At 42.5% G+C, this 12,375-nt stretch overlaps 1 protein-coding gene across 4 annotated transcripts in view; it reads right to left on the bottom strand.

Annotated features, from left to right (window-relative positions):
- Positions 1-2,710, bottom strand: part of PLEKHH1 (pleckstrin homology, MyTH4 and FERM domain containing H1) — a 56,667-nt gene extending 53,957 nt beyond the window's left edge. For all 4 annotated transcript variants that reach the window (XM_081900906.1, XM_081900907.1, XM_081900908.1 and 1 more), the window contains exon 1: positions 2,450-2,710. The gene's annotated coding sequence lies outside the window, so the exon portion shown is untranslated. The remainder of the gene's footprint in view (positions 1-2,449) is intronic.
- Between the last annotated feature and the right edge of the window lie 9,665 nt (positions 2,711-12,375).

Genomic DNA, 12,375 nt, shown 5'->3' with positions numbered 1-12,375 from the left:
TTACCCAAAAATGTTGGTTTTGCATCTAACATAACCATTATATAGCAGAACCTAACTATCTTTTCTTTTTTCACTTCTCATTATGTCAAAGGTATACAAACTAATCAACATAGCATTTTTAAGATATATGTATCATGTGAAATACATATTAATGCAATTACATTTCTTTACAAACACATGCATTACATAGATTTCTTTACTTGGATGGCAGCCCTTAGTCGAATAATCACATGAGTTTTAGGGGGTAGCCAATTTCAATTCTAGGTTGCAACAACAGATACTGGTATATAGTGTCCAGATCAAGGGAAGTACATAGGACCACACTATTCTGTCTTGGTCTGACCTGACCTGGACTACTGTAACTTTTTGTCAATTAAAATGTTTCTAATTCATTAGATATTGCAGTCCTGGTGTTTCATATATACTTGCACCAAGGTGCAATACTAAAGACAGTTTCCCGCCACCTGTGCTCATTTGCCATCTCAAATTAAGACTGCAATGCTATACACATTTAGCTGGGATAACAGACATTTTAGGTCTGCACTTCACTTTACCACTTCAGAAGTTTCATATCTATATTATCTGGTTTCATCTCAAACTGTATGCAGCTGGTGGAAAGCACTACCATACTAATACTCACTTTTGCGTGGGTTATTCCATTACAAATAGCATTATATATTTGTAATTATGAAAGAAAGCGAAGGTGGGAAATTCACAAGGAGATCACTTTCAAGCTCCTGTTAAGACTGTTCTGCTCAATGAGAGTTTTGCCAGTTTTAAATCTTGCCTAGTCTCAGGGGGTGATATCCAACTAATCCATCATACTCAAAGCATACCAATTAAAATTAATGGACAGAAGCTACTTGTCCATTGATTTCAATGGCTTTAGTCTGAGTATGACTAAAGTTGGGTATAACCCAATGGCTCTTTTGGCTCTTTTGGGAGCTAGTTATTGTCGGCATCCATGGGAACCAAAGGTGGACAAACTACCCCAGAAGGAACACGATGTGTTCCCCACCAGAAGTACTATCCTGACACCCCATGCACCCCATGGGAGCTAGTATGGACATGGTATTTAATATGATAACTGCTGCTCTAAAGGTTTTGTTGGTGAAACAAATGGAGGACACTACACTTTAACAATTGTGCATGTGTGCCTAACCAGGCAAGATGGTGGCACAATCACCATTCCATTGTAATAGTATTGTGTAAGCACTGCATCTTATGGTTTGCACCTGCATATCTCAGAGAGAGCCACTCCCTAAATTAAGCACATATCCCATTTATTGTTCTTTTGCTTTTTAAGATTCGTAAACTGCACCGTGCTTTGCATCCCATTTATAAAAGCACCTAAATCAATTGTGGGAAGGAACAAGGCCTTTTCAGTTGTAGCCTCACAGTTATGGAATGAGGTTCCCATGGAGATGAATCATCAATGTGTCTCATTTTAAATTTCAGGTAAAAGCACAAAGCACTTTTTAATACTGGGATTCTTTTTCCTGTAGTTTTATCTTTCTGCTGCTTTAATGCTACTTGTGTATGTTTTATTCTACTTTATGTTTAATTGATGTTGATTTTATCAATTTTGTAAGCCACCCAGAGCTTCGGAAGAACTAATTTTGTTCAATACATGAACAAAAAGAAATAACTATAAGCAAACACCTCAGCTATTGAAGATAAGGCTAACATTGTAATCATTTAAAGTTTAAACAAATAGTCCTCAGGAGAATCTTAATTGCTTAATTTAGCAGGTAAAGCGACCATAGAGTTACATTTCTCTTGTAAACTTCATCCTTCCGCTAGGAAATACCCATCTATTGCAGTAAATGAAAGTACCCTTAAAGTCCTGGTTAATGTACCAATACTCTGTGCCAGCTGTTTTTAAAAGACCAACAGCACAATCCTAAATATGTTTATGCAGAAGTAAGTTCAATGGGGCTTGTTTCTCGAACCTGAATGTGTTTAGAATTGAAGCCCCAAACTGTTTACTATTTGCCAGAGATGGCAATGGTTAAGGCTGCTAGTTTACACCACCCATTCATTACATCGGTCATAACTAGTTCACACCAAGTCATCTGTAATAATAAGATAACACATTCCATAAAAGAGGACATTTACCTACTCCCTTCTCGCCTAGTAATTTTAAATGAAAGAAGTTATCAAAGTAATACAACACCACAGGTAGTGATTTCCAGTACACAGTACAGACATGTTATAGCAATCATCCCTTTCTGCCCTACAGTTTTGAACCCTGCTTAAATCAGTTTTGGAAATAACAAGAAAAAGCGAAGATCGCCCCGCACACCCCCAGCCTCACACAGTCTCTCACCTTGGGCAGGCTGCTCTAGCAGCAGCAGGAGGAGGAAGGAGGGCTGAGGCAAGCCGGGCACTGCAAGCAAAGAGCCAAGATAGCAGAAGCCTCCGCCCCCCCCCCCAAGTTGCGACTGACCTTGTATTGTTCTTGGTCAGAACAAGGTTATATTGTGCTCAGGAACAGAGTGTTGCCATCCTCCTGCCGCTCACCTCCAGGCAAACGCGGGCTGCTGCTGCCCTGAGGGGGAGAGGATCTCACGAAAGTCATGCACGCAACAGCTACGCTCGAGTCCCATTCAGTCCTTCCCCGTTCTCTGCCTCTTTTCTCCCTCTTTTCCTTCAAGCGGGAGAGCCTGGCTCAAATAGCACAGCCAGCCCTCCAAAGAAGCACAGGAACTGACATCATCGGCACTACACTTTTAACCCCTTGCCTGATCAGGTTAGGCTGCCTCCCCTTCAAAATAAAACAGCGGGGAACTGACTTCCCACCCACAGGATTTCTCTGTGATCTTTTGTGTGTGTGTGTGTGGGAAATGGCCTTCTTTTGTACTGACAAGCACTCTTGTCACGTTTTCTTTCATTTCAGCTTGGCCAGGCATTGTCCCAGAGAAGAAATACTCACTCTAGATGCATTCATTCTCTTCCAGAAAGCTACATACAAATGGGCATAAAGTAACCAGGATTTTTGTTGGGGGGGGGGGGACAGAACCTCAGTTAGCTATGTATTTTTATTGATTTTTATTGATGGGGGGCAGCTGCAGCTCTCTCCCCCCACTACACCCATGTACATACCCCTACACAACATTAAACAACACAATACACAAATCCTAAATTTGATTTTAAAAAATAAAATAAGGAATTTGAAAGAGAATTTTTTTAAGCAGCTGGGTTCCAGAATCATGATTGATTGTGATTTTTTAAAATGTCGAAAGATGAAAAGGTTTTGTGGGAGGAGGAGTTGGGGGGGAAGGAAAGCCAAGACATTTTGGCGCAAACACTGTAGCACACAATATCCAGCAATGAATTGTGCCCTTTCCGCATGTGTTGGCATAATAATACGCAAGTGGTCTTAGTTATCTATATGATCTATACATGTCTAAGTTATAAAAGGAAAGTGGATCTTAGCCAGACTGGTAGTGCTTGGCGTGATGCAACCACACCGCACCACATAGGGAACAACTCAGTCTTCGCTGCAATCATAAATGCATTCAGACTGTGCACACATTACCATTTACTCTGGCTCTGGTGCATGCTGGTGTTTGAATCTGTGTACACACGACGTTATCCACAACAGAGAGCTGGCCCGTAGTGTCCTGAAAAATACTATTGTTTGATGTGTTTTTCCCTTAAACTAACTTCAATATGAAGGGAAAACCTAAGGCACATTCACTTCACAGTTAAGCTGAGGTGTGTGCATTTGAGACAGCCATTGTCCTTGTGCAAATGACAGGGGTTGCAGGGGCAGGGAAACCAAACAGGTAATGTACATCAGGTTCAACCTCCCCACCCCCTATTTGGTGTGTACAAGAGTGTGCAAATGTGACTCGAACACAGTTGTGAGGGCTGTGTACATAGCCTTACTTACAGAGATAAGTCCAAGGGACTTACTTCTGTGTAATAAGCATGTTTAGAATTGTGCAGTTAGTCTGGTATAAGCAGCAACCAATGTTATCTACATAAACTAGAGCTATCAAGGGTACTTTTATATATTACTTAGCATAAGGATTCCTAGTGGATTCTGTTTACAAGATAAAGTCAATTTACCTGCTAAATCAAGCAGTTAAAAATTATGAAGGCTATTTAAATTATTACTGTTTTAGCCCTGTCCTGACTAAATGAGGTGTTTGCTTGGGAATATTTCTTTTCGTCCATGCCCAAGCAGCAGTTGTGCTGGTTCCTGCTTATTTGCCCCACTGTCTTTTATTTGCCCCACTGTCTAATTTTCCAGGTCCGGCAAGCAAAACATGGCACCCTGTGTCTTCTCTCCACAGCCCTTCAGTCACATATGTTTGTATCCTTGCTTGGTTCTTCCTCACCTACCAGCATATTTATTTATTAGCACCTATTTCTAACTCACTGTTGACCCATACTCATGCAAAAGGGGCCAAAGACCGACCAGGCAAGTGAGTTCCACGTGAGCCATGAAGTTTGCCAGGTGAAATTGGGCCAATCCTGACCTACTTCACAGGGTTGTTGTGAGGACAAAATGGGCAGGAAACCATGAAACCCCCTCGAGGAAAGGTGGGATATAAATGTGATTATCTGTCTATCATCTATCTATCTATCTATCTATCTATCTATCTATCTATCTATCTATCTATCTATCATCTATCTATCTATCTATCATCTATCATCTATCTATCTATCTATCTATCTATCTATCTATCTATCTATCCAGCCAGCCTCATCTAATGCCACTGTAGAGAACTTGTTGGTTGCTTGGCAATCTTTTGAACCAGCAGTAGTTGAATATTTGTCACTGTTCAGTGTTATGGTGAAATAATACGATTAAAAGAGGAATAAGGAATGGCCAAAATTCAGTTGCAGAGCACATGCTTTGCATACAGAGGATTCCAGCATCAGTCTCTAGCATATCCAGAATAGGGCTCAGAAAATCCCCTGTCCAGAACTCAGGAATGCCTCTGTCAATCAGGGGAAGCAATACTGAGCTAGTATTATCAGTATGGTCTCACTCAGTCTTCCCATATGCACTAGCATATTGCCTGGTGATGTTATGTCACAAAGGCATTGGAAACTAAATACCCTGTTGTTGTTGTTCTTGTTGCTCTCCCATATATTTTCAAGGGGGTAGAGTCATTTGGAGGTATTTCTCCAAATAAGTAGATCTTAGGATGACCAAACCCATCATATTACTTTTCCTTTCCTAAGAACTGTCACACAGGGCAGTGAAGCAGTTCAGGAACAGAAGGCAGGTGTGGAACATGCAAACATTGTGTATTACTACCCTCTACAGGAGAAAATGAACAATAGTGTTATTATGTCAATTGTGATATAATTCATGATAACACAACATGCAGGTCACACCATACATTTAAAGCTGTATTGAACATTCATTGCTTCCCCTGCTGAAGAATATTTGGAACTGTAGTTTATTAAGAGTGCTGAAAATTGCGAGGAGACCTCTATACCCCTAACAGAACTCTGGGAAATGTAGCTGCGTGAAGGGAAAATGGGTCTTCTAACACCCCGAACAAGCTACAGTTATTATTTATTTTAATGCAGAAGTAGGGAAGCTCTACCCTGTGGGCCAGACGCAATCCTTCAGGCTACTCTCTCTGATTCTCAGGATGTTCCCTATGCCATGCCTCTCATCAGCCTCGCTCTGTACTCTTGAGTACTTTGGCCTGGAAAGTATCCTTGAACTGTGACTGGTGCTTCTTGCTTAGCTGGGTTGAGTGATGGGAGGCCATAGAAACTTATGGCTTTTGCATAGCTGGAATGGAGCCCATGGTACAAAGATAAGAGTCACATTTGTTGTTCCACTTCTATGCCTGTGACCCTGTCCAACACTGCCATACAGCCCCTGGATGTTCCTCTACAAAGGAATGAAGGCTTTATGCTGGAAAAGATCCCCTATGATGTTCCCCTGCCCATGATAGGTACAGATGAAGAGAGTGTGCTACAACTTTTTCCACAATAAACAATAACAAAGTTAAATCTCTGTACGGGGTGCCCACAATTGTGAGATCTGAAGAGATGAAGATGATGCCTCCACAATTGTTGCCATTGTCTGTGGACTGCTTGTGATGTCACAAAGCACTTGAGTAGAACACAACTTGCAATGGCTGTGATATTCAGCATTGCACAGGTTTATTCTATTTGGAGGAGGTGAACTGGCAAATGGAAGGAGGCGATCAGCTGCCAGCAGAATGCTATTGACAGATAATAAGGCAAGTTTGCTTGCTGAACGGGATGGTGTCTTGAAGGCTGCTGATATCCATATTCAGAAGCTGGCTGATGTCTAGTAATGGACCTAATGGATGCCGGCAGATGTTGGTGGGTGGAAGTCAGTGGAGTTCACATTCAGAAGCTGATGGATGCTGCAAGGCAGAAGCAGGCTGATGTATGTGGATGTAAGCTGGTTGACGTTTGCCTTCGAAAGCTGGTCAACAGAAGCTGGTGGATATTTGTGGACTAAAAGGGAGGAGGGGGTAAATATAAATATTTGTTTTTTAAAAAAATGCTTATGTAAATTTATTTTTTGTTATAATATTTATAAAATGAGAAAATGAAAAATAAATTTATGAAAAAGAGGAGAGGCCTGCTGGGTGCTGCTTGTGGGCTTCCCAAGAGGCCCCTGTCTTGGTACTAGGTGAAAGATGGTGCTGAATAGGCATTTGCGCTGATCCAAGATGGTTCTCCTTCTGTCCTAATTGTCAACTAATGAGCAGAAGGTTAAACCCTGTTGGCTACAGGAGTCTGCTGAAACTTGTGAGTGGAAAAGAAAAATAGGTAAGCAGAATCTATACAAACAAGCACAAACAGAAAACCAGAAATAACAGCACATAAAATATTTGGCAGGCTTTGAGTAACGATGGCGTCTAGACAGAACTGAGTTTAGTACTGGCGTAGTTGCCATTTTACACTCAGGGAAGCATTCCTTTCCCCAATGATTCCTAGCTCTACAGACAATAGCACCTGGCAGACAACAGACCGTGAGGCACTGAGCTTTCCAATTATGTTAATCATTATGCATGGTGGCAAATGTATTGTAATAAATAACCAGTGCTGAAGTGCCTGAGGATTTCCCAAAGGGATTTTTGAGAAAAAGAGAAAGAAAATAACCTCTGAGTCTGGCAACAAATAAAAAAATGTCCAGAACTTGAGAGGCATTTATTATATCTCCATTGTTCTCTGCTCATCTAGGGAATGTTTATGCCAAAAAGTATAGCTGTCAGAATGCAGTGTATTCTCCTACCTTCAAAACTTTTCATGTTCTTTATGAAATATATTTGTCTTCATTTTGTATGGCCCAGTCACCGCTCATGTTTCTTTCATGTGATGCTCATTGACTTTTCTTCCGAATGCAGACCCATTCAGAGATGCACCAATTCTTGGAGAGCCACCAAAATTAAAAGTTCAGAAATGGATGTATTTCATATGAAAATATTAGTGTCAGTCATGTTGCCACGGCCTTGGATTCCAGCAGTAACCTCAATGCACAGACTAGAGGCCAATATATCAGTTGTGTCAACAGAGGAGGCACTGAGCATCACCACTGAATGGGAGACCCCCAAGCCCACAATGCCAGGGATCCCTGGAATGAGATCATGGAATTATTGAACTGTAGACTTGAAAGGGACCAGAATTTTTTGCCCAGTGTAGGACTTGAACCCACAACCCTAAAATTTAGTCTTATGCGCTACCAACTGAGCCCTGCAGCTTGCAACCCTGAGTCCAGCAACAGGCAAGGATGCTCACCAAAAGAGCCTCAAACACCAGCCCAGCATGCCCAAGCCGGAGAGACAACTGAGTGGCAGGCTTTCAAATAAGTGGCTCTGGCATTTCAAGAAGCAACAGTCTCACAATTCTGCATAAATGTATATATTTTAATTTATAAAAAATTATATACCAAAAATTATATACTGTACCACCAACATTTAGGAAAAAATATGGTGAACAGCATAAGATCAACAATAAAAATGCATTTATAAAACAAGTACAAAATACATCACAAATCAATAGATCAAATTAATATGACAACATAGCTGCATCACCCGCTCAGAAAAAAGGCTGGGTGAACAGACAGATTTTAAGAAGGTGCCCACAGGCCAATACCGTATCAGCCTGTTCTTTGGAAGCACATTCCAAAGGGCAGGTGCCAACACAATAAAGACCCTGGACATAAGGCAAACCTTGGGCACATTCAACAATACTAAGAGTTTCTCCCCAACCCTCCACATACACCAAGATTAAGTGACCAGGCAGGATATAACAAGGTATGGTGTTTTTGAAGGTACGTTGGTCCCAAGTCTTTCACAGCTTTATACTGATGTCAATAGACTTGCTGTATCATTCTGCACTAGCTGCAGCTTCAACAGTAGAACAGACTTGTGTGCAAGGTGGTGGACTCTCCTTCCTTGGAGGTTTTTAAGCAGAGGTTGGATGGCCATCTGTCATGTATGATCTAGCTGAGATTCCTGCATTGCAGGAGTTTGGACTAGATGACCCTTCGGACCCCTTTCATCTCTACGGTTCTATGATTCCAGACCAAGCTTAATGGAAACCTTAACAGGCTGGCACAGTACCATTATTACAGCAGCTTTGATTGCTGTTTATTAATGTTGACTTCATTACTGTTCTATAGTTGTGTACTGAAAGCCTACTGTTTTGCCAAATATGTGGATATCTTAATCTATGTTGGGTAGCTTAAAACTGAAACAGATGAATGATAAATAAATCAATTTCTATTGTGTGGCTGGTCCTGGTTACGCAAAGGGGATAACTAATGAGAGGCAAAGGTGTAGGAGTTGGCAAGCCATAGGAAAGGAGAATGTGCTTGTTAGCAGATTAGTTTTATACAATATATTGTGTGTCTGGTATTGGACGGCATGTAGTACATGATGTCCTCGCATACCAGAGCACTCCCTGCTGCACCTTTCTCAGAGTCAGCAGGTTGCTGGGTAAATGCTATGCAAGTGATGTCAGGCATCATATATCACCGAAAGTCAAGATCAAGCCCAGCTGCTGCACTATGGATGCATTCAGAAGAAAAGAAAGATAACCAAGGAATGGAACTGCTTGGAACCCAGCCAGGGATGGGAACTTTAACAAATACCCTGAACTAGGTGGTTGGCATCACTGAAGTATGTGGGGTGATGTGACCTTTATGAATGCAAGAGCAGTGCTCCCTCAAAAGGTTCAAGACAATCTCTTTTGTGATTCCTCTGCACTCCCAACCCTCTTCACTAGGCTTTTGTGTGTCTTGATTAGCCACAGGGAATGAATGGGGAAAACTCCTCTCGCTCTCTCTCTGTTAGTACTATATAATCAGATCTGTGGGCCTTAAACCCTGTGTATTCCTGTTGACTGCAAACACTGGATGCTAATGAGACACAGAGGGGAGGACAATTGCACAGACTCCCCTGCTAGCAGGGCTGACTCAAGACATTTTGCTGCCTGAGTTGCAGGACAAGATGGTGTCCTCCCCCCAAGGCACATACAGAAGCCAACTGGACTGATAGTTGAATGTTGCTCTATTACTGGTGAATTAGCAGTATCCTCCGCTGCACTTGAGGGCAGCAGGCTAGTGTAGTGAGTATAGGGCAGCCCTCACAGCTTTGTCCACTTCCTGCAGCTCAGCATCTGTTGCCTGTGGCAGCTCTGGCATCTGCCTCATTGTAGGGCCGGTCCTGCCTGTTTGTATCCTCAAGACCAGGCATAGGCAAACTCGGCCCTCCAGATGTTTTGGGGCTACAACTCCCATCATCCCTAGCTAACAGGACCAGTGGTCAGGGATAATGGAATCTGTAGTCTCAAAACATATGGAGGGCCGAGTTTGCCTATGTCTGATCAAGAGTCTCAAAAGCACACTCAGATTCACTTTTTACACACTCAGTTTCATTTTACTATACTCAAGTTAAAGTGAGCTCTTTCAAACAATGTTCTTGCCTTTATTGTATCTTAGTTGCAGTTTGGGAGGTTTTTAAGCAGGGCTCCCCCTCCCTCAGTAATTTTATTTTTTGATCACAAATCACATTCACAACTTTTGAAAGAAGGTGAAGGTCATCATCTTGAGGCCTCAGAATCTTGTGCACTGATACAAAGCCAATTCTTCCCGTGCTAATGGAGCAGGAGCAAAGACCACACCATTGACATACAAAAGAGCAGAATAGCAAATGTGGAGGAACCCTAAGGCATGCACATAGACTAATCAGAGGGGGGGGGGATTAGGCAGGCCCACCCTGAAACCAGCCCCATAATAACTCAATGGCAAGGAATGCTGAGTGGCTGAGAAGAAAACTGCCAGGTGGAAGCAGGGAATAAACTAGAGTGGCTAGAACAAGAGGACAGAGCACATTTGCGCGCACCCCCACCAAAAGAACCAGCTCATTCTGGATACTGTATTTTTCGCTCCATAAGATGCACTTTTTTCCTCCTAAAAAGTAAGGGGAAATGTGTGTCTTATGGAGTGAATGGTGCTGCGCAGAGAGGGAGAGCTGCGCAGTGCCCCTTCAGCGAAGTGGGAGGAGTAACAGAGCCCCTTCCGTTCCTCCTCCCGCTTCGCAGGAGAGGTGCTTTGCTGAAGGTCAATTCCTGGCAGAGGCGCCACCTTCTCTGAAGGATTGAGGGCCTGACTTGACGTTGTGTGTGTCTCTCTGAACACTGAGGGTTCCAACCCTCTAGGAAGAGATTGCCCCCCCCCCCAGTGCCTCAGTCCCCAGGAGCTGGCACCCTTAATTCCTGGTTCACCCTGAAAAGCTATTTTTTAAAATTCTTAGTGACTTAAGCTGTCATAAAACATTCAAGTTCAGCTCTGCCACTGGGAAACTCTGTTATCTCTCATATCCCCAGCATCAACTCTCCATTTCTGTAACCAGACCCTAATGATACTGCCCTGCATTACAAGGTGTGTGCACAGGTTAAAGACACCAGCAGCCTTCAGCTTGAGGCCGTCCAGGTATTTTGGCCTACCACTCCCATCAGCCCCTGCTAGAAGGGCCGTGTGAATGCCTTTGAGGGATTGAAAGGGCTGAAATGTGAAAGTTGGGAAAGTAAGAGATGAGAGCAGCTTCACTCCATGAGTGTTTTGGCCTCTGCCCCAGCTTCATGCTGACATCAGGCAAACTGTTGCCAGATGCTGAATTCTCTGCTCTCTTATCTCTCAGGCCTTGATAGGGAAGTGTGTGATTGGAGATTATCTCACTCCCAGGAAGGCGAGAGGATACCCCCTTGCTCAGCCCTCCTCACTCTGACTCATTTGACCAAGGGTTCTTATAAACATACACAGCTGGTTCAGGGCTTCCAGGAAACTCAGGGCTTTTCCCACAAAATTAACATTTACTGCAGCAGACAGCAGGCAAAGGAAGACAGCAAGGGTAAGACTGTGGTTTGGAAAAGTGCTTACTTAATAATAATAATATATTATTTATACCCCACCATCTGCACCATTCTGTACAGTTTCAATAATAATAATAATAATAATAATAATAATACAAGTAATAAAACATCAGACATTAGAAACTTCCCTAAACATTGTGTAACGCATCAAGGACTGTACAACAGAAGATCCCCAAAACACTGAAGGCCAAGGTGCAAGCAGAGGACTTTCTAGATCCCTGCCAAAGGCACTTGCATATCGCCATAGTGGAGTTTTACCTTGAATGTCAGAAGAAGCTGGTTTTGCAGTATAGTTGGCTGCTGGAAAAGAAAAGTGACCTTTATATCACATTAGAAGATGGATTGTGCTATTTCATGATAGGCTCATAGTCCTGTGCTGAATTTTCTTGATCGTCAAGAAATATTAAGTGCAAAGGTTGCTGTCTGAGGTGCGGAAACGGTCCCCCAAACCCTCCCTCCCTGCCATCATTTTGAGCTAAAAAATGGAGCTCCCAAGAATTTATTCTACACTGCTGTGAGTAACAGAATTTAATATTAAGAATGTACAATTCTTAAACTTGCCTTGAAGCTGCCTTCTACAGCTTTGATACCTGTAAATGTGTGAGGGTGGGCTGTGGTTACTCATTGCTGAGGGAAAGACACTTTGCACATGGTCAGAAGCTCTCTGCTGTGCTTTTACATCACACCAGGATTTGGTACTGAAAAAGAATTTCTGAGACAGACTAGTGGTTCAAACTAAGCCTCAGGAGGAGTTCAGTTACCATCTTTCAGACAAAATGGATGTCATGGGATTTACTATGTGTTATGTACTGAAGTTCTCACCCTGGGCCAGCAGGGGGATACTGTAGATAGTTATGCAAATGAAGGATTGAAAGTGACGCTCAGTGATTGGATAGTTTTAGAAAATGGCAACAGTTACCTTGTTCTGGAGCTCTATATAAGCAGGCTGACTGAGCTCCTCAGTCAGTTCTGTTCCATCTT

The sequence above is a fragment of the Podarcis melisellensis genome (assembly GCF_964234715.1).
Source record: "Podarcis melisellensis genome assembly, chromosome: 1".
NCBI lineage: Eukaryota > Metazoa > Chordata > Lepidosauria > Squamata > Lacertidae > Podarcis > Podarcis melisellensis.
The sequence above is the reverse complement of the archived record's forward strand: the minus strand, read 5'-3'. Positions and strand labels throughout refer to the sequence as shown.